General features: G+C 46.3%; 1 protein-coding gene across 1 annotated transcript in view; it reads left to right on the forward strand.

The window, feature by feature from the left end:
- Positions 1 to 13,465: 13,465 nt before the first annotated feature.
- FBLN2 (fibulin 2) overlaps positions 13,466 to 23,243 on the forward strand; it is a 110,981-nt gene continuing 101,203 nt past the window's right edge. The window contains exon 1 of the mRNA XM_072934762.1: positions 13,466 to 14,033. The gene's annotated coding sequence lies outside the window, so the exon portion shown is untranslated. The remainder of the gene's footprint in view (positions 14,034 to 23,243) is intronic.

Here is a 23,243-nt window from a genome sequence, read left to right on the forward strand (position 1 = left end):
GCTGGTGCCATTGGGGTCTGGAGTGGGCTCTTTCCTAGCACAACTCACCATGCAGAGCTGCTGGGCATATCTGGTTTGTTTTCTGGTTTTTACTGACTAAGAGAAGCCAGGCATCATTTAAAAGTACCTAAAACAGATCTGTTGGTTCCTCTCAATCAACTCAAACTGTGGGTGTTCAGCCTGGAGAAAAGGAGGATCAGGGGGAGCCTCGTGGCTCTCCACAAGTCCCTGACAGGAGGGTGGAGCCAGGTGGGGCTCTGCTCCCAGGGAGCAGGGACAGGACATGAGGAAACGGCCTCAACTTGCACCAGTGGAGGTTTTGATTGGGCATTAGGAAACATTTCTTCTTGGAAAAGGTTGTAAAGGATTGGAACAGGTTCCCCAGGGCAGTGGTGGAATCACCATCCCTGGAAGTGCTCAAAAGACATCTTGATGTGTGACTTGGGATGTGGTTTAGGGGTGAACATAGTGATGGTGGTGGTTGATGGTTGGAGTTGATTATTGTAAAGGTCTTTCCCAATTTTAAGGATTCTGTGATTCCACAATTCTAAACAACCCAGTGATAACATTTCCTAATCTCTCTGGGTGAAAATGACTCGGTTCACTCTGATGTTTTCTCCACATCCATCCTCCAATGCATCTTCCAGCACATGGAAGGAATAAACCAGGTATGAAGACTGGAGAAGGAAAATGAGCCCACATCACTTTCTTTGGGAAGGGAACAGAAAATTCTGCAACTTTTACAAAAGAGAGGAAACAGAAAAAAAGGTTTGAGAAGCTGATGTAGTGGCAGAGGTACCAGGGAGAAGAAATAAGAGGTGAGAGAAATTGTGTCTGTGGATTGGAGGGCAGGCAGAGGACACCTGTGACCTGAACAGTTTGGCACCTCCTGGCCATTAGGCAGCTGATCCCAAAAGTTCATCTCTGCTCAAAGGACACACACAGCCTTGCTCACCCAGCACAGGTACAGGAACAGGATGAGGAAAATGGGAGGTGAGTGTCATAAACAACCTAAATACTGTTGTGTACTTCCAGCAGTTTTTGCAGCCTGTACTGAGCCCCTTGGTCCTGGTTGCACTGTTCCCAGACACCGACACCGTTAGATCAGAGGGAGCTGATTTAATCAGTTGTCAAAATAGTCAAATCATTTGAATTGAAGATAAGGACCATTTAAATCTTGCTGCTGCTGCTGCTGCTCAGAAGGCAGAGGATTGGACTGAAGACAGAGCTTTTGAGGAACAGCCAGATAGTGACAGGTAGAGCCAGGGAATGATAGCATGGCATCCACCTCCATTTGGGAAGACTTATTGGCCCAGCAGGAGCCCAGCTCCAGAGCAACATCCCTGGAAACTCTGCATCATAAATAGTGGGGAGCTCATTCATCCAGCAAAATATTTCCCGGCCTTATTTACCCTTCCACATTTGCTACAGCTCTTCATCTCAAAAGCCACCATGGAAGTACTCCGTCCATGCTGGAAGGCTTGTCCTTCCCCTGCTCCTGCTCTGCACCAAGATGTCCTCTGTTCTGCTGCTGCTCAGTGCATCTCCTGGCTCCCTACCACTGAAGGAAAAGAAATCTGTTTACAAGATACAAACGGCTTTGTGTAAATCCCAGCCATGGGCTGCCAATTGCATGTTCTCCCAGCCCAGCAGTGCCTCCTTCCTCCAGCACAGAGTGCTGCAGTAGCACAGCGCCAGGGGTGTGTTGCTATTAGGTCATGTCACCGGGGACTGAAAAGCACCAGACTATACCCTGTGTCTTAAAAATCCAGATGTGTGATTATTATCTCATGATAGTCATCAGAGGTCCTGTGGTAATGGTATTTCTAATAATTTAGCCTTCAGAAGCTCTTAGGCTGGGATGAGCCTGTGCTCGGAGCTGGAGCAAACTGTGTGCTCAGCTCTGCTCTGTGAAACAGTCACTGAGGTCCTGGCACTGCCTGTTCCCCGAAAAGAGGGAGGGAACAGGTTACATTTTCCTGAGTCCACATGGGTTAAGCAAATAATTTCTAGTTGGGAGAATGGATAGCAATGCTCAAACCACTAATATCACTAAACATAGTTGCATGAGATTAAATAAGAATACTCTTACTGTCAATCACACTCTTCTTTTCTCCTACCTGCTTCTGTGGTAATATGTTGTTATCATTCTTTCCTTATATTTTTCTTTCTATATGTTGATCATCTCAGGGCTGCAGCTGCAGCAGGGGTGGAAGCACTCGGGGAAATGACTCATCTCCCTCAAGCCAGATGTGGATTTTGACCCGCAGACCAGAGGAACACTGACATAAAGGTAGTGTTGTGTTAGTCAGGGAACAAAACGTCACAGCAAATGACTGCCTTGAGTTTGGTGTATTTCCTAACAGACTTGTGAAGTAAGTATGAAGGACATGTCCTTACTGTTTATTACAAAAGGTCAAGTGTACAAACACCTGCAGCTGCAGATATCTGAAGGATTCTGTGGTTACACTAGGCAGTGCCCTGCTCTGCTGCTGGGAGTCTCTAGCCTCAAAAAGAGCTTGTTCAGGCTGGGGGAGGTTTCAAGAGACAGCAGGAGGCTCTCTTTTCCTTTATGCTCCCTTTTTCTTTATGCTTCTTCAAAATCCCTCCCCTCTTCCCACAAAATGTGCAAGCATTGTTGGATGCAACTTCCAGTGGCAGATTTCTTCTTCCCGTGCTAGTGCCAAGCTGACAGAGCCCCACAGGAGGGACTCTGTGAGCGGTGGGATTTGCCCTCTTTAACAGCAGTAATGTCCCAGGGCAGTCCTGGCACTGCAAACATGTTTTCCCTCTGCAGTTTGCAGTAACACTCAGGAATATCCGAACTCTTGCAAAGCAAAACTTGTTTAAAGGATGGGTTTAGTCCCGGTGAGCTTCCAAGGACTCCTCCTCTGAAGCAGCGTGTCCAGGGGGATCTGAAGTGTTCCTGTACCCTCCGAGTTTCAGACCCATCTTGGAAAACATGCAACCCTCCCCTAACCGTCCCCAAGAGCAGACAAGGGGAATGTGATTGACAGTAAGGGTATTCTTATTTCATCTCTTGCACCTATGCCGTCCCTCCTTCCCGGAGCTGGGAGGTGGAGAGGGGGAGGCTGAAGTGGCAGTGAAGGGTGGATTTGTGGCTGTCCCACTTCCAGCAGTCTCTGCTTAGAGGGGCTCTGCAGCTGCCCCCGTGAGAATACCCTCTGTGCAGAATTCAGGAGTAATGCACAATCTCTCTCTCCCCTTCCCAGAAATCAGGCTGAGTGTGTTTGCATATGTGGACATGCCAAGTTTTAGCCCAAAGAGAGTTTTATACCTGACTTACAACCCGCTGAAATAATTTTATTATGGAAGCAGTGACATAACTTTATAGTAATGCACACACACCACTCCAGTGCTGGGGGTTTATAAGGCTTTTATGAGGTCTGTGTGCTGGAGGTGACATCCCCAGCACAGGCAGAGCTGTCAGTACTTGGCCGAGACACTTCCAGCAAGGGGCTGGTGGCCCCAGGGTGTCTGGTAGCATTGTGGAGGTGGCTCCTCACACAGCAGACCTAGGAAAGGGACAAAGACATGAGTTCAAATAGCTCATGGCAATGGTCAGCAGGAGCTCCTGAGAAAGTCTTCTCCTTAGTTCTGATGGACAACAAAAAAACCAATTTTGTGGGTGCAGCTATTGATCAGCTGCAGGTGAGATCAAAGCAGAACTCCTCCTCCAACCCCTGCTGGGGACTGTCTGCTCTGTAGTGTGGCCCACTGGCATCAGTGGGTTTTTGCTGCCATGTCCTGCTTGAGGGAGCTGGGACATCTCTGAACAGCCAGGTAACTTGAGAACATCCCTGAGGACCAGGTATTAATTAGAATGTAAAATTTCATCTGCAGCCATCTTGCATTACTGATGTTAAGAGGATAAATCTTCCATTACCATATGATTTCTGCATGTGCAGAGTAATGGCTAAAGCTGGGGACAAGAAAGAGAAGCTTTGGTCAATTGGCCACTAATTCCTATGTGGGTGGCATTCAGCACCCAGTTTGCTTTGCAGAACCAGTAAAGGTGAGGGGCTATTATAAACCTGAAAAAACATGTTTGTGCTACAGCACTTGATTCCAAAATTGTCCTAGAAAAGAACAAATATGCCTTCATAAAAAAATTGTGTGGGTTCTATTGCCCATCCCTCTACCATGTGAGAAGCTGCCTGGGAGCAATACTTGTTCAGCTGATGTTCTGAAGGGATTGAATCAGAAACTATGACACAAATGCAGTATGAGGAAAGCAGCAGCTTCAGTTTATAGAGTCATGGCATCCTGAAGGCTGGAAAAGATCTCCAAAGTCAGTGAGTCCAATCTTTGACTTGGTGTCTGCACTTACCTGATCTGCAGGAATCTCTGTGCTGCTGTTTTTAGTGAGTTCACCTATGGAGTTTATGGGGTGAGCACAGGAAACACAGCCCAGATTTGACACATGAACAAAATATATGGGTTTTAAAACTCCCCACGGACCTCAGGTCACCTGTGCAGCTGCTCACCTCTTGCCTGGGACCAGCTGCTGTGAATACCCCAGAGACACAGGATTTTAGCCTCCAAAGATCTCTGGTGGTTTGACTCCCTCACCTGTGTGTCAGAGGGCCGAAGATCAGCTCTCTGCTGCAGGAGCTGGCACATCTATTTAGCACTTTCCTGCCAGTGCAAGAGGGAAGAATGGAAGAAGTGGATAGCAAAGTCCAGCTTCATAATTTCTAGTAAGACCAGATGAAAATACCAAGGAGTTATTTTGTTTAACATGAAAATAGGGAATAGTTTTAATATTCAATGTGATTAATTTACAACAAATTCTAAGTATATTAATTATACATACACCATGTTTCTTTTCCCAGATGATAATTTATCCAGATAACTTCGCAAACCAACAATTAAAGCAGCATTCCCAGTGCTCTGATAATATTCTCTGGTGCTCCCAAGCTCAGGCTGCTCAGCTGAACAATGGATGGGCTGTGCAGCAACTGAGCATGGCTGTAACAGCATCGTGGAATGATAAAGCATCATGCAGGAAAGCCTAGGGCTCCTGTGCCAAAGGAATTTCAGGACAAAACTTGCAGTAAACTGGTGTTTTCTTGCTTCCAGTCTTTTCCTCCTGGCATGTAAATAATAGCCAGAGGATAAGGCTGGTTGTGGCCTGGTTTATCTGCAGTTCCAAAGCAGTGCATCATTCCACAGTCCTGTGAGGGAAAACCTTTGGTATCTTTCCAGTCTTTAGTTTTTCTCAATTATTAATCTGAGGGTTGCTTAGTCTCCTTAGTTGCTAAGTCTCCTACTTTTAGATAGCGTGGGAAGGTGTGAAGGAGTTCTCTTCAGACACAAACCGGTCCCTTCTCAGCTTCAAAGGGCAAATAGGAATTCTTTCCCTATTCTTTCTCTTGGGCTGTGGTGACACCAATGGCTCTTGCTGAGCTCTTGCCAAAGCTGCAACCAGGGCACAGCCCTTTCCCACCTCCTCCTGGGCAGCAGGAGCACTCTGGGACTGGTTTTGAGGGTTGTCTCCTGAGAGGAGTGCAGGCAATGCGTGCAGGAGGAAGCTGTGGTGGATTCTGTGGGTCATATTTCAGCAGACATTTACTGCAGCCTGCTGCAGAGTGAGGCAGTTCCTGGTGTCTGTGTAACCAGGTACCTGGCCAGATGTTAAGAAGAAATTCCTCCCTGGGAGGGTGGGCAGGCCCTGGCACAGGTGCCCAGAGCCGCTGTGGCTGCCCCTGGATCCCTGGCAGTGCCCAAGGCCAGGCTGGACAGGGCTGGGAGCAGCCTGGGACTGTGGAAGGTGTCCCTGCCATGGCAGGGGTGGCACTGGATGGGCTTTGAGGTCCCTCCAACCCAAACCAGACTGGGATTCTGTGATTATTCTGTCTTTATTTTCACTTGTGAACTGATTCCAAGCCTACAGTGGTTTCAATGCCTGCATCACACAATGGGGCTGCTCCATTCCTTTGTGCACTTGGAGGAGGAGATGGTAAGCATGCAGCTTACAGTCCTGCTGTCCGTTCTCCAGAAACTATAAACACCAGGGTTTTCTCAAGTTTTCTATTTTCATTACATATTTTTATAATTAATTCTCTCACCCCTCAAAATCTTGCCTATTTGTTAGTCCTTGAATAAGCTCCATTCCTCTCTGGCATGGTGGGAATGTGCAGGATTTATGCTGGGTAATTTGATGCCTGTAGGTTTTGGGCTCAATGAGCTTACGCAGAGCTGTGCTCATGCTGGAAGTTAAACTTTGCCTTTAAAGAGTCTGGAAGAGCAGCAAGGAGGATTTTAAGTTCCTCACAGCAGAAGCTGTGTCCACTTGGCACCTACAGTCATTCCAAGGCAGACTGTGAAGTCTCCAGAACAGTTTGATGATGCAGTGTTAAAACAACTTTCTGCCAGTGCTGGTAACCTGCCATGGCTTGGCTGAACTACCTATAGCTAAAGAACCACATATGAATTTGCATTTTCAGAGGGAATTTCCTGTGAAGTCTGAATGCACTTTTTTAGTGACAGCAGCCTATTCGACACTGCTTTGGCTCACCTGAAGCACTCTTGGCTTTCAGTGAGTGTCCACGTTCACATTGTGGGTGTTGAACTATCAGAGAAGCTGTTTCATGTTTTCTAAGAAGTTGTTTTGAATTCTCCACTAAATGCTAAGCAAAGCTCTGTTGTGCTGCCATTTTTGGTGAGGTTTCAAATGGTTTATTTTTGTGCTATGATGAATTTCAGTAATTGCTATAAGTATGCTATTAGTCAAAATGAGGGAGAAAGAAACTCAATTATTAAACTAGACTGCTGTGACTGGAATCTATAGCTGATATATTAAAGCCCAACTGTCATGCTTAATAATTAACCCGCTGGCAATACTGGAAGAGAAAATGAACATTAATAAAGTGATAACTGATCATTATTTCTTTTCACTCCTACCATTAGAACAATATCTTGCAGTATATCAATTAAACAATAGTTTTACATTATGTACACTGTGTGCTTTCACCAGTCCTTTGCTATCTCCTGCTTTCCCAACACCACTTTTGTGCAGTTAATGTTTTTTTCCAAGTCTTCCTTTGCTGCCTTGGGCTGTGTAAGGCCTGGGGGAGCCAGTACAAGCCAAAAATGTTACTCAAAATGCCCTGTTTGCACCTGAACTGAAGAGGAATGATCCACACCCCCATTGACAGGTAGCTATTTGTGAGGACTTTCTGAGGCTTCTGATTCAGGTCCTCCCTCAGCACAGCTCACCCTCCTGCTGCAGCCAAAATCTTGGCTTTGCTGTGGAGTAAACGCCCCCAGGCCCAGCGGGCTGGGAGACAGTTCTCTGCTCAGGAAGGCACCTCACCACCCTGAAAGGTGTGCTGATATCCTGGAAAGCCCCACCTTTGGTGGAGAAGCTTCACGACCAAGATTTTCCCCAAATTATTTCACAAACCTGGGGTCTTTCAGTGATAAATGTTCTTGCAGGGACGACGGATAGGCTTTCCTTAAGCAATGCCCTTAGTCCCAAGTGGGAGCAACCTCAAGAGACTCATTTTAATTTGGATTTTATCTCTGCATCTTGGCAAGCTCTGCCAGCTTCATCTTGCAAAAATCACCATTTGGGCTCTGAACCTGCTCATATTTGCAAGGGAGTCTGAGAAACAGTAGAAACATTGCACAAATTACGAGCACTACCTGAAATTATTGCACAGATGATGATTCCCTGGCATTCCCTGGCATTCGCTGCCACACACATCCCATGTGTGGCAGAGGAGAGCTGCCCTCTGAAGTGTTTTTAGGTCTTCAATGCCCATCAGAGAGCTTGGGATAAGCCAGATCCCTTTTCACATTTACTTTTTTGTTTGATTTTGGTATTTATTTGAGGAGGAGCCCAAACTCTCCAAATAGAAACCTGGACTTAATGATGTCAGTAAGAGCTTATCAAATACAGGGCAGTGCCCATGGTGTCCCAGCGGGCTGGAGGGATTGATTTCTTTTGCCCTTGCTGTTCCTGATGAGAGGGCTGGCTTTAGACACAGCCGTGTTTGGGGAACGGCTGAACTTGAAAACGCCTTTGGTGTTTGTCCATCCTCCACAAAGGCAGCACGGGCTTGGGCAAGAGCATTCACTCCCCACTGCTGGCCTTTGCCATTCCCCCCCTGCTGTCCCCTGCTCCCCTGGGCACGCTCTGCAAGGTCCCTTCCAACCCAAACCAACCTGTGATCCCCCTGCAGTCCCAGTTCCCTCCTGGTTTCCCAGTCCCCTCCTGGTTTCCCAGTCCTGCCGGGAGCCACACACAGCTCCGATGGCCGAGCGTGACCAGCTCCAGCCCAGCTGGGGAAGCCCCAGGGCTGGGGATGTCATGTCCAGGAGTGTTGGAATCTGTGGGTATTGATGATTCCGAGATTGTAGAAAGTCTCTGTCTGTCAGCCCCACTGCCAAAGCAGAAGCCATAATTGGTCTGTGCTGGTTTCAAGGTTGTTTATTCTGTTTATCTCTAACATGTTCTGCTGCCCTGCCGCAGCTCTGTCCTGCAGGGCAGCGTGTGGGGCTCTGCCCTCAGTGGGATGGTACAAACATTAAATACCACAAACTACCTGTGCTGGATTTACAATAACGTGCCAATATCTGTCACCTACGTTGGACAGTGTGTCCCCAGCCTGAACCAACAGAAAAATGCCAACACCACAGTGAAACATGGAGGGCATGAAGAAGGAGAAAAAGGACAAGACACACCCAATTTCCTCCATCTTGTCCCTTTTGGACCCCTCATCTAGAAACCTAAAATTTTACTTTTGCACCCGTGCCACACTTAATTATTACTCTTATCAAACAATCAAAGCTTGTAATTCATCCTGTAAGATTGAAAACTCTTTTCCACGGACAGAGATCACAGACAGTGTCTCTGGGGGCTCTGTCCAGGGGGGTTCCTGACCCCTGCCAGGGTCCCAGACCTGCCAGGGCAGCCAGAGGGAAGCCCTGGATTCCCACACAGGAGGGCAGACCTGAGCAGCAGCCCCTGTTCCCAGTGACTGGGGCAGCTGAATCCATTTCCTGAAGGACGTTGAGCTCCAGCTCAGGGGTTCAGTTATTCCAGGAAATCTCCCCGTGAGCTTGCCCCAGAGGTCAGCTGCTCTTGAGCACAAAAGTAGCAGGAAAACGACTTCCAGCCTTCACCTTGGTGCCGGCAATAAATTAAGTGATGAAATACCAGAAAAGCACCTCTGAAAGAAGTTGTCCTGCAGCTTGAGAAGGAAAAATAAAGGAAATCCCTGGACTTAGGAGTTGGTTGTAGGACTGAGAAAGGAGGGAGTGCTGCTTTTGCGTGTGAAAGAGACATCAAAGTACCTTTAGACTGAAAAGGGATAAACATTCTTTGTAGAGAAAACTTTCCCAAATCAGAAGTTAGCTGCAGCAATGGGGGCAGTTCGGAGCAGTGACTCGGTGCATGGAGGGTATTTACCCATTTGCTTTAGATAAATCCCCCTGATGCTGATGTTATCTGCCACTTTTCATTTTTCTATATTTAACAGGAACCAAAGTACAAGTCTCTACTCCAGGAACCATTGCCAAAGAGATGATTATTCATTAACTCTGACTAAGGAAAAATGGGCTTAGCAACATCTGAGATCTCTGGGGGGAGTCTGTACATTAATTTCCTGTCAAATTCCTGTTGATATTCTGTGTAAGCATTACTCCAAATTAATAATGCAAAATAAGTAGAAAGTAGCAGAAACCCCAAGGTAAATATTGCAATTTTTAGCCAGAATGGGTTTAATTAGTATTGTTTTATGCATCTTTAGCCTCTGAAATGTAAACTATTTCTGGTGTTGTTACCTGAATAACTGACTTTCTAGAGAAACTACAGCTAAACTACAGCTATTACAGGAAATTTCACCTCTCAATTAAAAATGGTGGAATAATAATTGCTAATAAAGTGTTTGATTGAATTTCACCATCATTGTTGAGCGTAATTGTTATTATTAAATCCTTCATTAGTAGATCAGTGTCATATGATATAAATAAATTATTTGGGATGCCTCCCCCCTATCAGTCACTGAATACATTATTCTTGACTATTTCTATTAATTAAGCCAGCTGCATTCCATTAAGAAAACAGTATACTTCAGGGCAAGACTCTGTAATGCTTTAAAAATCCACAGGGAATATTTCTCTCATATCAACATTTTCATAGCTATAATCTTTTAACCTGAAATGCCGTGTCCCAGGTCTAATTTGCGGAAATCACCAGAACCATTGGGATAAAGAACCCTGTGTGTGTGGAGCCCAGCTGTGCCTGGGACACAGAGGGGTTGTGAGAGGGCAGGGATGCTGGCCTCAGGGTGTGCATGGGCTGAGGGATCTAAAAGAAGCACTTGGCTCTATGGGGCCGTGCTGAAATGCCTGCAGTGCAGCAGGACCTGAGCACAGCCTTGTCTGAGGGAAGATTGTGGAAACTTGGCCCATTAGGAAACGCAGCAGGGCTGGTGCTGCTGTCCCTGCCTGCCCCAGAGCTGGACCTCAGCATCCTTTTACATTGAAATCCCCCCTAATAACTGCACCCGTTAATGACTATTGGGCTGTAAGAGGTCAGTGCAATTCATGCTTACTGCTTAAATCTTGGGAGAATGTCTCACCCTGGCAGCAGCCTCATAGTACCCACCAAAGCACCCACTACCACTTTTCTCACAGTTAAGTGGGAAACCTTTGAGCATTTAACATTATCTCCTATAAATTCTCCACCTAATCATCCAAAGAGGAGCCAGCATCATTTTGATGTTTAAGCAGGAATAATCCCCTTTTCATTTCGAGAGTCTACTCCCTCATTTTTATTCCTGTGACTAATTGATCATGCATTCCTTGATGAAAAATGCCCGTTAGTGTGGTTCATGGCAGGAATTAATGAAACCATAAATTGCACGTAGTCTGTGGTGATTCTTCCCTTTGCAGTCTGTCTGGGAGATGAAATTCCTTGGCAGTGCACTGTGTCAGGGGATGAGAATGCCTTTGTTCTGGGGAGAGCTGCAGCACCACAACCACTTCAAAGGTGGATAAAGAGTGAGGGAAGGGTGAAAGCTCTGATCTGGTGTGACACAGCACTCCCCAGTACTGCAAAGCAATGGTGGAGCTAGGTGAGAAAGAAAAGCGTCACATACCATCCATAAAACAGCCCAAACCCATAAACCTCCAGTATAATTTGCATTCAATTTCATTAGTTTAACTTGGCTGGAGATGATGGAAAAGAAGCAACAGTCCCATTAAAGAAAACACCTTGTCTTACACCCAAAGTGAGCAGGAGCAGAGAGGAATTGAGCATCATCCCTTTAAGCGCTGGACAGGGCTTGGAGCACCCTGAGGTAGCAGGAGGTGTCCCATGGCAGGGGTGGAATGAGATGAGCTTTCAGGTCCCTTCCCACACAAACCACTCCATGATTCTATGATTCTTCCCAAGGTTTATCCATATGCATTGATGTTTTTTGTTGCTGCAGCAGCTCCCTGGCAGCTCTGGGAGCCCCAGCACCCACAACAACTTGCAGGGAAACCTCTCTTGGCCTTGCAATCATCAGGGTGAACACTCCAACAACAGTGGCTCCTTGTGAAATACCCTCCTGCTCATTCCTGCTGTTTGGCTGGATGTGCCTGAAGCCAACCTCACTTCCAGGCTCTTTGTCAGTAGATAAAGAGATTCCTCTGTGCTTTCTTGCCAGAGCAGCCCTGTGCTCCTGCCAGCCCCGCTGCAGCACCTTGTGCTCTGCAGCTCCAGGCAGAAGGGGCTGACCGATGGTCACTGGGCAGCTCCTGTGTGCCCTGGGGCAGAGGCAGCTCAGCCAAGAGGATCCCATGGCTCTGAGGGGGAAAATAGAAAGGAAATGAGGAAAATTAATAAAACAAAAAGGCCAAACTCACTTTTGCCTGGTAAGTGCTGTCTTGGGCTCTCTAACACCACTTGGGGCTCCATGGAGTGTTGGCTGCACGAACTTCCAGCACTGTACCACAGAACTGAAGTTGTGCTCCTGAAGGCATTTCCTGAACTACTAACTCCAAAGTACATAACTTTTTTTTTCTTTAATCATCAAGATTTTTCTCTTACATCTTTCTCATTCTCTAGGTACAATATATCTGATGTAAATCTTGACAGGAACGTGGAATATTGCCCAAAGGTAGTGGCCAGTGATACTACCCAGTGCCTTTTTCTCCTCAGAGATTTGCAGGTTAGACTGATGCACGTGTACACCAGTGTGCTCTTACAAACTGCTCTGCTGATGTGGGCTCACATAGTGATGCTGGTTTTCTATTAAAGTTTTAATGTGTTCTCTATGTAGTTATGCTCTGTGTGGTATCACGTTATTTTCAACTTGGACTGCTTCAATCATTTAATGAATGTACTGAAGAAATTCTGTTTACAATTGTCTTGAAAAATCTGGAGAGGTTTTTTTTCTCCTACTGATGGACCCTGATATTATATCACCTATGGGACACAAATTCTATTGTGAGACCAATGTTCAAGTCAATGACAAAATCATGATGTGTTTAAAAAAGAGCCTGTGTCTCAGGAATATCAAATAACATTAAATAAACAGAGAGCATTTCTAATTACAAGTTTATCCTGGGTCACTGCTTTTTAAAAGACCTTTTCTGGGATTTACAAACCAGGGAAAAGAGCAGCCAGCTGCCCAGAAAGGGCTGAGGGTTGTCTCTGCCAGTCTTTCACCTTGAGGAGTCACATTTACTGGGTGCTTTATGGGGGGCTCAGAATTTGCAGTAATTCATTAATTTTTTTTTTTTCTGCTAGGGTTTTTGTAAGTTAAAATAGGAATGTTTCTCCCAAATTCATTAAATCACAATCAAAACTTAAGTTGCTGGGAGAAGGGAGGTTCTTCACACCTGAAAAGAAGCAGAGGGGTGAATTTCAGACATGTGCTGTGGGTCTGCTGCAATCCTCAGTTATTTTTGGGTAGCGCCTGCCAGAGCACCTTGCTGACATATTCATTTGATGATGACAACTCTTGGATGTGTTTCCCAAGCAACAATTCAATGGCTGCACTGCTCCCCACTCTCACTAAAGGCAAACCAGGTGCTTAAAGAATAAACTGAAACAGAACAAATGTTTAAAATTTGTAAATACGAGTGAGAAGAAATGAATTGCACAAAGTAAAAAGGCAAATTAGTGTGTCATTAAGGAAAAAGGAAGTGTGAATTTTGTATTAGAAACATCTTCAGAGATGGACATATCAGGCTGTGACAAAAACCAGTCAGAAGTTTCAACAGATGAAAGGCTGGATGAGTTATTGTTATGAGCCAACATTTGATAGCTTGTATGGGAATTTGGAAGACAAACTAGGGATATGCTATCACCCCATTGTAGTACTGGACTAAAAGGGCTCTTGATAGGTTTTGTTTCAAAGTGAATGAAAGTGGGAGGCAAACTGGCTTGCCAAGAGGAATAGTTAGCAATTAATGAAAACTAGCTCTGCTCTTTGTAGGCTTTACAGATGCAAGGATGGGACAAACACTTCTTTGGCCCTGATTCAGCAGGTTCACGGGGGTCACACAATTCACAGCACAAAGCTCTGGCCTGACCTGTGGAGAGCAATCTGCTGGAGAGCCAGGGACCACAGGAAAGCCTTTGATCTCTGTGTATGCCTGCCAGTTGGCCTCTGCTGTGTCAGAAATGCCTCTGCTGTTAGCAGGGAGTGTGAGTGTGATAAAGGAGGATTTCTGAGCCTGCTGTATGCTGAGCTCCAGCTCACAGCATCCAGAATGTTCTGTGGCTCCAGAACCAGCTGGATGGTCACGCTGCTCTGTACTCCTCCACACACCATGTGGAGAAATACACAAAGCCAAGCTCAGAGACCCTCAGACGAGCTGGATTAAATCATGGGTGGCCACAGAACATTTCCTCTGGCTGCACGAGGAGATTCTCATCATTTCTAGGGCTGCCTCAGCCGCCAGCAGTGGCAGTGGTGTGTGTGCTGTCCCAGTCCTGCCCACGGTGCAGCCCAGCTCGCGAGGATGGGCACCGTGCACTCAGCCTGCAGCAAGGAAAAGCTGGGAAGGTGAGTGTGCCTGGGATTTGCAGGGAGACACGAGGCTGACTGCCCTGAGTGCTCAAAGCACATTTAAAAGTGCTTGTTTTGATGAGTTGGCCATGCAGAATTTCTCTGAGGAAGAAGAGGTGCAAAACTGAAGGCCGAGATGCTGCAGGTATAACGAGGTGCCAGCAGCCTCCCCAGGGCTGGAGCTGGGAGCAGGAACAGATCTAAGGGATGTGTTCCCTGCCTGCAGCCAGGGAGGGTGTGGGGAATGTGTGTGGTGCTGGAGGGGAGTGAGCCCAGAGGCATGGAGGGGAGGAGAGGGATTTTTTTGGGGGGAGAGACTGAATGAACTCTCCTGGGGGCTGGAAAGTGTCCCAGAACAGCCCTGCTCAGCTGGGAAAAGTCAGTGTGAGGAGCACAGGGCTCTGGTAGGATGGCAGGAGCAGCTCTGGGAACGAGATGATTGAACTGTCTGCCTCAGCCTGTTCTCTGGCTCACAACAGCCTCTCCTCTCCTGATTGCTGAGACCTTGCAGACAGCTGGCTGCTTGGAAATAAGAACTTGACCTCACAGCCCTGGACTTTACTGAAGGCATGAGAATTCTGGTCAAGTACAAAGCAGAGACACTTATGGATGAGTGAAAAAGTGTTGGCATTTATTTATTTGTTTGTTTGTTTGCTTGCTTGCTTGCTCGTTTTTGTGAGTTGTTCTCTGTTTGCTAAACTGCCTTCCACTTTAAATTGGCCTTTGACTCTTTGTGACTGGTTACACCAAAGGATAGCCAAGAAGGCCACGACTGCCTCTTGTGAAACCCCAGTGGTGTTCTTGCCTAGCAGGAGCATGAACCATGAAGGAAGGCCCCAGCATTTTTGTAACCCAGTCCCAAGCTGACACGGTGCTGGAATGTCTTTCCATTGCACAACAGCATGGTGAGCTGCTCTGGGATAGAGGTGAAGCAATTTTCTCTGTAGCTCTCCAGGAGCTGGATAAACCACATTTATTTTTCACACCACATAAGGATTTATGGGAAATGTTGATGTGGTCATGTCTGCCTGTCAAGGGTACAACAGCAGCTTCAGCATTTTTTTGGCACAGCTCTTTAAAATCCAAATGTTTACTGACTTGTCATCTCTGTCTTACAGTAAAAAAAGGGTAAGTTTGTTTTGCACTTCAGGGATCTATTCAGATAATCTCATCTCCTTAGTTATGAATAAAATGAGGTGTGATTTTCACATGTATATATTCAAACTGCAACTACCAGCCTGTCCCTCATGTTCCAGGAGCAATTCGTCCAGCTCATACATTGATTTAATATTTTTATGTGTTTTTATAGCAGTTTTCTTTCCATAACAGGTACAGAAATCTGAGCATACATTCCTTTGTACTGTATATTGCATTATAAACAGGAACTCATTTCTCTGGGCATTAAATTCCATTTACAAAACAATGTTCTTACTGCAGCCAGGACTGCCAAGGAAAATATTTGCATATTTACTGCTCTGACAGCCTGGCAGTTGGAGTAGGGTGGATGGAAGCAGAGCCACAGCATTTACCTTTGTGAAGAAGCAAGTGCCTGAAAGGGGATTTTTTACATTAAAAGCCTAGAAAGGACCGAGGAGAGAGGGATGAGGCTCAGGGTGATAAATGTCTGAGAGACTTACTATATGAACTTGGGTAGAATTAGAGAAAAACCAAAAATTCAGATCAGCCTCCAAGATAAAATCCTTGGGGAGTGGTGCAAAGGCTGGAAACTGAGACTGGGGCTAAAGCAGGGAAATGAGAGAACCAAGCAAAGCCTTTGTTTTTGCTCAGTCAAAGCTTTTGCCTTTTATCCTGTAAGTCTAAATAACTCTGGATAACTGAATGCTGCAATTCTAATCATCACCTTAATTTTCATGTGAAATAGTTTCTGGTTTTCATTGCTGAAATCAACATGTATTAAAAATATTTAAGTTTATTTAAAGCCTGCCTAGTTTCTGAAGGTGTCCATTGGTGAAGGTACAGTTCCAGTCCATGGTGGTTACCCTGCCTTTGCCCTGTCCTCTCCTCCCTCCCAACAATTCAGCCCCAAGAGCTTCAGGAGACAGAGCTTGGGATGGTTTTCATTAGGCAGAAAGGCTTAAGGGAGGATTTGCTACAGATCTGTACAGCTACAGGATGTCCAGGAAGGAATCCAGCTTGGCTTTCAGATCCCAGATTTGAGTCTGTAGTCCTAGCAATAAGTAAAGAGAAAAAGGAAAAAATCCCCCTGTGAACTGAGCACGCATTATCATTTCCTATGGATTCCCAGGGCGTTATGAAACCCCACCAGGCCAGCTTCCCAGTGTCCAACTGGAACTGCACTGGGAAAAGCAGTCACTGACAGGAGTTTGGAGCTGAACCAAGGGCTCTGTGCACAATGGGCCCTGGGGGATCAGGTGCCCTGCAGCCTCAGCTTTGTGTCTTCCACCACCGTGGCTGGGCAGTGCCAGGGTAAGTACTGCATGAAAGACTTCTTAGAAAATCACAAATACTTTTGAACAGGCCCAGATTTGCCCATTATTTTGGAAATAGCAGTACAAATTCATGTGTGTGTCCTCAGCACAGAATGTCAGCAATTACTGACAACACACTAATGGTGTTGAAGGGAAAGGGAAATGCAGATGAGTGTTCAGTCACTGGCAAGTAATGGCTCCTTTTTTCTGGTTAATTCAGCAAGAAAGCACAGCAGACCCTAAAATTCAGGTACCTGCTGCCATCTGCCAGCTGTATGGAAGCTGCCTGCACTGTGAGACAACCACATGAACACCTTGGTGGGGGTACCCAGCTGACAGACCCTGTGAGTGTGGAGGCAGATTTTTTGGTGAGTGTCATCTTACCAAAAACCAGCAGGAGCAAGACAAAACATGCAATTTATTAAGTAACCCCCTATGATCTTCTGAGTTCCAAAACCTCTTCAAGTCTGAGGAATTCCGATTAGAGGGAGAGTTTGAGTGAGAAGGAATTCTGTGGTTTGGCAGAGCAGGAGGAAGCAGGGCTGGAAGTCCCCAGGCAGAGCTGTACTGCACGGGCAGTGCCTGGAGATGCTGCTGCAGAGGCAGTGTCAATGTGCCTAGGGACAGCTCTCTGGGAAAAGTTTTGTTGCAAATTCTAAATCAACACAAATAACTTGTGTGAGTGAGCTTCAGGAGCCGTGCAGCCTCCAGTGAGTAGGGGTGTGTATCACAGGTGCCTGGTGAGGATCCTCTCTGTCACACTCCAGATGAGCCTGTGGGGCTCAGGACAGCCTCAGCTACTCCAGTCCCAGCCATTGCTTCCATTGGGCACCAGGCAACTCCAGTATTCTGTGGGTACCCGTGAAATTAGGTGTTTGGAAAAACTTGATAATATGAGAGTATACTAGAACATTTATTGGATCAGGCTGCTGCATTACTCATGTGTCATTAATTCTCCAGATATTAAGGGAAGATTTCCTAATATTGGGCCGTAGTCTGTTCAAGAGATACAGAACAGCTTGCTCAGGTTAAACTGTGATGTCAGACACGCCCTTGGCAAGGCAGCTCCGGGGCAGGAGGGGAGGGAGAACCCCAGATGGGGCTGCTGGAGTGGGGGAGCCCGGCTGTGCTCACACATTTCACACTGCAGGCTGCACAGGTGCATGTTTTACCAGTCCCCACCTGCAACATCTCATTGTTGGTGCTCACATTGCCTGAGTCCCAGGCAAGATCCTCTAGTGTCACAGCAGACCAATTTAATGCTCTTTTTGGCATTCCATCTATAACTAAAACCACTGCTAACCTTGTCTGAGTTTGCAGAAAACGGGGCCATAGCAGTGATGGCATTGGTACTGCAGAGTCACTTCCTCTGGTTTTTAGTTCTGCCATTCTGGTGAGACTCTCCTCTTTTCCTCACTTACAGATGCCCTGGCATTTTCACTGCATTTGTTTCTGCCATGCCAGAAGCACAAACAGAATGTCAAGTGAGCCTCATTTCCTCTCTTCTCTGTGTTGGTCCATAATGATGCTACCCACTGCTTTACAGCTCCTGTGAAACTGATAGCTGTGCACAACACTTCAGAATTGAGAGAAGCTGGGGCTGTGTCAGCAACCAACTGATTTATTAGATTCTTTTTCTGGATGGGTGAAGCTCTCCCTGCATTTTAAGGTCATCTATTAAGATGGAGTGTGGAACTGGTAAATAACAGAAGAAGGGCCCCCAGGGAGAGGCTGCTCTGAGCTCAGCATGCATTCTCACTGCCAGAACTGTGTCATATTTCATTACTTTCTCCAGTTTTTAGGTGCTTTGTAGGTAGATACCTATTTAATTACAGCCCTAGATGGACATGGAAAGCAACCAAAGTGGCAAGGGCCATGTATGCCATGAGGAAAATCAGCTAAAGATGACTTGCAGTGCTAGGAGGCTGGAGGTCTGCAGCACATGGGACCTGCCAGGAGCTGCATGTCTTCCCACAGGGCCCCTGGGAAAAGTGGAGAGCTTCTGCCTTTGGGATCCACCTAGGATGGGAGCAGAGATGTGTGCAAACCCAGCCATCCCCGTGAGGAAACGCTCAGAACTCTGCTTTCCTCTCTGATGGAATGGAAATGGGTCTCTGCCGGGACTGCAGCCCCGGTGAGCTCAAACACCCTGAGCTGGTGGAGCCTCTCCTGTGGGAGATGCAGAAGCAGGGGGGAGGAGGGAGTAGGACAGGTTGGATAAGCCATGTAATCCATGGGCCCCAGTGACATTTCTTCTGCAGCAGAGTGAATTTTGCTGTAAAAACTTATAATCTTCATTTGCCCTTGCATAGAGAAGACTTTAGTTTGGAGGGTGCATTTTTAATTTTTTTTTAATATGTATTTTAGTGGAATTACTTATTATAGATATCCCTGCTGGCTATATGAAGAAATCTGAAAGGAAAGTATCTCTGCTTTTGGGAGCTTCTGGCTCTTTGTCACGACACCAATTTCTTGAAACACAACCAGTTTTCTATTTAATCCATCCCATGTGTAATTTCTCTTTATGCTGCAAAGTTTTTTTTTTTTTGTTTTGTTTTTTGTTTTGTTTTGTTTTTGTTTTTGAAATTATTCTCTTGTGTATCATGTACAAAGCAGACTTCAAATCAGAAGAAAATTTTGGCAGCTTACCAGATGGAATTTGGGAGGCACAATGAGGGCAGGTGAAAAGCTAGAAAGCCCCAGTGGCAGGGGGCTTGTGGAGCTTTTAAACCAACTCCCCATCACTAAAACCTGCTGCACAGTTAAAGCTCCTCGGCAGCAATGGAACTACAGAAAGATAGTGAGAGACTCCAGTGTGAAATCTGAAGGTGGAGGGGAAGGCTGTTCAGCACCACTTGATGAGCCAGGAAATTCAGTTGCTGCAGTTTTCAACAACTTTCTCATCTCTGGCACGTCAAGGGGGTGTTAATGCTTCCCCGGCATTGCCACCACAGGGATTTGCTGTGAAAAAGAAGCCTGTGACAGCAGCCCCAGCCAGGTGTCAGCAGCAGAGGGGCAGGTGGTGCAGGGCGGTGCTGGAGGGGTCCTGCCTCCAGATCTGTCATCGCCCAGGCCACAGGACAGCTGAGAGAAGAAGTACAAATAGCCATGGAAGTAGTAAAGTAAACAATTTATATGGACAGTCAAAGCTGCTTTATTGTTTTTATCCATTGGATTAGGGTGAAAAATGAGACATGCTGGGAGTGTTCCTGCAATATTGCACAGGTCTGGGGCTGTGTAATACACACAACACCCAGGCCACCAAGCCTGCCAGGGTCCAAGGAGAGTTTGGACAATGCTCTCAGGCTCGTGGTGGGAACCTTGGGGGTCCTGTGCAGGGCCAGGAGTTGAACTTGACATTCTTGGTATGTCCCTTCCTGCTCAGGACACTTTATGGCTCTCTGACTGGGTCAGTGGTGAATTATCCACACGTTTCCTGAGCTTGTGGGCTCAGCCTGGAGTGTTAAATGGCTGTGGCAGAACTTCCTTAGCACAGACAGCTGATTTGTTTCCTCATTAGCTTTTCCAAGCAGCACTTCTTCCTTTCCCACCTTCTCTCTGTGGGCTCTGAGGCTGTTGAACATTATCTAAGCACATAGTTTTTTTAGTGTGTCCCAGGAGCTGGCTTAGTCATTTAATGATTTTATGTATCTATAGCTCTTTTCCTTCAGGGAACAGGTGAAATATCTGCTCTTCTGTCACTATCAGAGCCACGATCCTGTGGAACTCACCGAGGGGACTAAGGAACTTGCACACATCAAGGGAAAACTCATGGAGCTTAAAGCAAAGCTGGAGGTGGCCATGGGACCTACAGAGAAACTGCTCTGGGGGTTGCCCTGGGCTCCAGGGCAGCACCTGTGACACCCCAGTGTCCCCGGGGACAGCCAGCAGCACTCATGGTGCCTGTGTTAAGCTGCGGGCTCCCAGCTCCTGTGGAGGCTTCTCCTCCCTCCCCTCTGGGCTTTGCCCTCCTGCTCCAGCAGGATTTGAACTCATCCATCAGGAGGGATGTTCTTTCTGGGGGTCTCATTGGACCTGAGACAGCTCACTCAGAACATGAAATCCTGGAGGCCACGAGCCCTGAGGCACCTTCAGGAACCAGTTCAGCAGCGCTCGATGCCTTCCCTCTCCAAAGCCTCTGCTTGGCACAAAGGTGCCACGTCTGACCTGAAAAGAGTAAAACAAAGATGATCATCACCTAAAGTCTCCTGTCGGAATCTGAGGTATTGATGATCCCAAGATTGTAGGAAGTCTCTGTCTGTCAGCCCCGCTGCCAAAGCAGAAGCCATAATTGGTCTGTGCTGGTTCCAAGGTTGTTTATTCTGTTTATCTCTACCATGTTCTGCTGCCCTGCCGCAGCTCTGTCCTGCAGGGCAGCGTGTGGGGCTCTGCCCTCAGTGGGATGGTACAAACATTAAATACCACAAACTACCTGTGCTGGATTTACAATAACGTGCCAATATCTGTCACCTACGTTGGACAGTGTGTCCCCAGCCTGAACCAACAGAAAAATGCCAACACCACAGTGAAACATGGAGGGCATGAAGAAGGAGAAAAAGGACAAGACACACCCAATTTCCTCCATCTTGTCCCCTCTGAACCCCTAATCTAGAATCCTAAAATTTTACTTTTGCACCCGTGTCACACTTAATTATTACTTTTATCAAACACTCAGAGCTTGTAATTCATCCTGTAAGATTGAAAACTCTTTTCCATGGACAGAGATCACAGGCAGTGTCTCTGGGGGCTCTGTCCAGGGGGGTTCCTGACCCCTGTCAGGGTCCCAGACCTGCCAGGGCAGCCAGAGGGAAGCTCTGGATTCCCACAGTCTCCTTGGGATCAATGACCTGCTAATCAGGTTAGCTATGATGAGGATAATTGTGAATATCAACACAGTTCACCTAACAGCCCCCATCCTGCAGATAAGAAGTGCCAGCAAGAATGAATAAACATAAATAAAAATAAACATGTCATTGAGCTAATGAGACACATATGCTTTTGCAGTCAAAGAAGAGTGAACTATATGCTGCAAGAACCAAAATGCAGATGAATGAACCACGACAGACATCCTGAAATCATGTTTAAAATGCAAATATTGATATTTCTCAGGTTTTTTTCCCTTATGTAAATCATATCTAAATAAGGCGTCTGGTGGAAGAGAACATATTTTGCCTTTGAGCTCAGACACAAATAAAGCAAACCCAACTGGAGAGAACTCCTAGAGGCTGCCGTGATTCCTGGAAACCACAGACAGTTGGGAGTCACAAACCAGACATGCCATCACGATGGATGCTGAGCCTGAAAGTCATTTATACGCAAATCTGAACAAATTAATCGGAGGGGGGTTTTTCCTAAAAATGCAAACGACATATTTTTCTCCTGGGATCAAACTGCAAATGTTGGGTTTGAGGAATCCAGAAATAATTGCAGTCAGAAAGCACTTCAGTACCAGAGAAATTATCCTCTTTCTTCTGTTTCCATATTACTCGTACAGAAGAGGAAAAAATGGAAAGAGAAACAAATCACCAGCATTAATGAATTTGCTATTATTTTTCAGTAAAGATGTAACTCAGGGAGAATTTTCACTCCTTTGTGAAAGATTTGGGCTACTCATTGCAATGCACTTGCTCTCTATTTCTGCTGGAACTGACATTTATTGTTTTGCAGGTCTGCAAGATCAGCCCACCTTTCTCCACCAGTGACATTATTTAATCAGGCAAATGATGTCTTCTACATAGTGCTGGCAGAGGACTACAAGGTTCAGGCTTCCCAGCTGAGAAAATGTGCCAGAATCCCTCTCCTTGCCTTAGAATGTGCCACTCTGAGTGAATGGAGCTCCCAGCTGAGCTGGTGTGGGGTGGAGCAGCCACTCTGCCTGTGAGAGGCTGTCATTCATTGCACCAGGCACGGCTGTGATAGCACAGGCTCATGGGTGCTGCTGCTTGTGATTAACATTTGCATTGTCAATCTGGGGCCAATAGGCTTTAAGGTCTCTTCCAACCCTAAACATTCTGTGATTCTACAATATATCACATGCCGTGGTTATGGGAGCAAGCTGAGGATGCTAAATAAAGTTTGGCTCCAGAGCAGTCAGATCTGTTTTCTTATCTGCTTTTCTTCTCATATATATGTATTTCTGATGATATTCTTATACAATATGCCTTTTGACGATATTCTTATTTTTCTGACCACCCTTTCAGAGAACAGAAAAAAAAAAAAGAGAAACCCTTTTCCTTGGCTTCCCTTTGGACTATCTTCCTGAAGAGCACAAAGCTGTGAATGCTCATCAGATTGAGTTCCACTGCCAATGCCCTCTCAGCTGGAGGGCTGTGCTGGGCAGCAGGTGTGGACACACTGAGAGAAACAGAATCTACACACAGCAGCCACAGCAGCAAGAGATGGAAATGTTTGGAAAATGCATTTGTGGGTTTCAGCTGAGCAGAGATTTTCACAAAACACAGTTTCAGGCCGATAGCCCGGAGTTTGTAGACTTTCTGCATGTTGAAGTGGGAAGGTAGAGCTTTAAAGCTAAACCCAAAATGTCGAAATTGAGTGTAAAAAGAGCTATGCTGGTTAGCACCAGCTAGGGACTTGGCTCCCAGCTCCTCTGTATGATCTGATTACACAAGTTGTTGTTATGGTTTGTGTTTGTTTTGTTTCTATCTCTGCTGTTCTGGGATTTGACCACATTGCAACATCTCCAGCTTGGTGCCTGCTGCAAAGGGCTCCTTGTGGCCCACAGCGCTCCTCTAATCAC

The sequence above is a fragment of the Taeniopygia guttata genome, chromosome 12 (genome assembly GCF_048771995.1).
Source record: "Taeniopygia guttata chromosome 12, bTaeGut7.mat, whole genome shotgun sequence".
NCBI lineage: Eukaryota > Metazoa > Chordata > Aves > Passeriformes > Estrildidae > Taeniopygia > Taeniopygia guttata.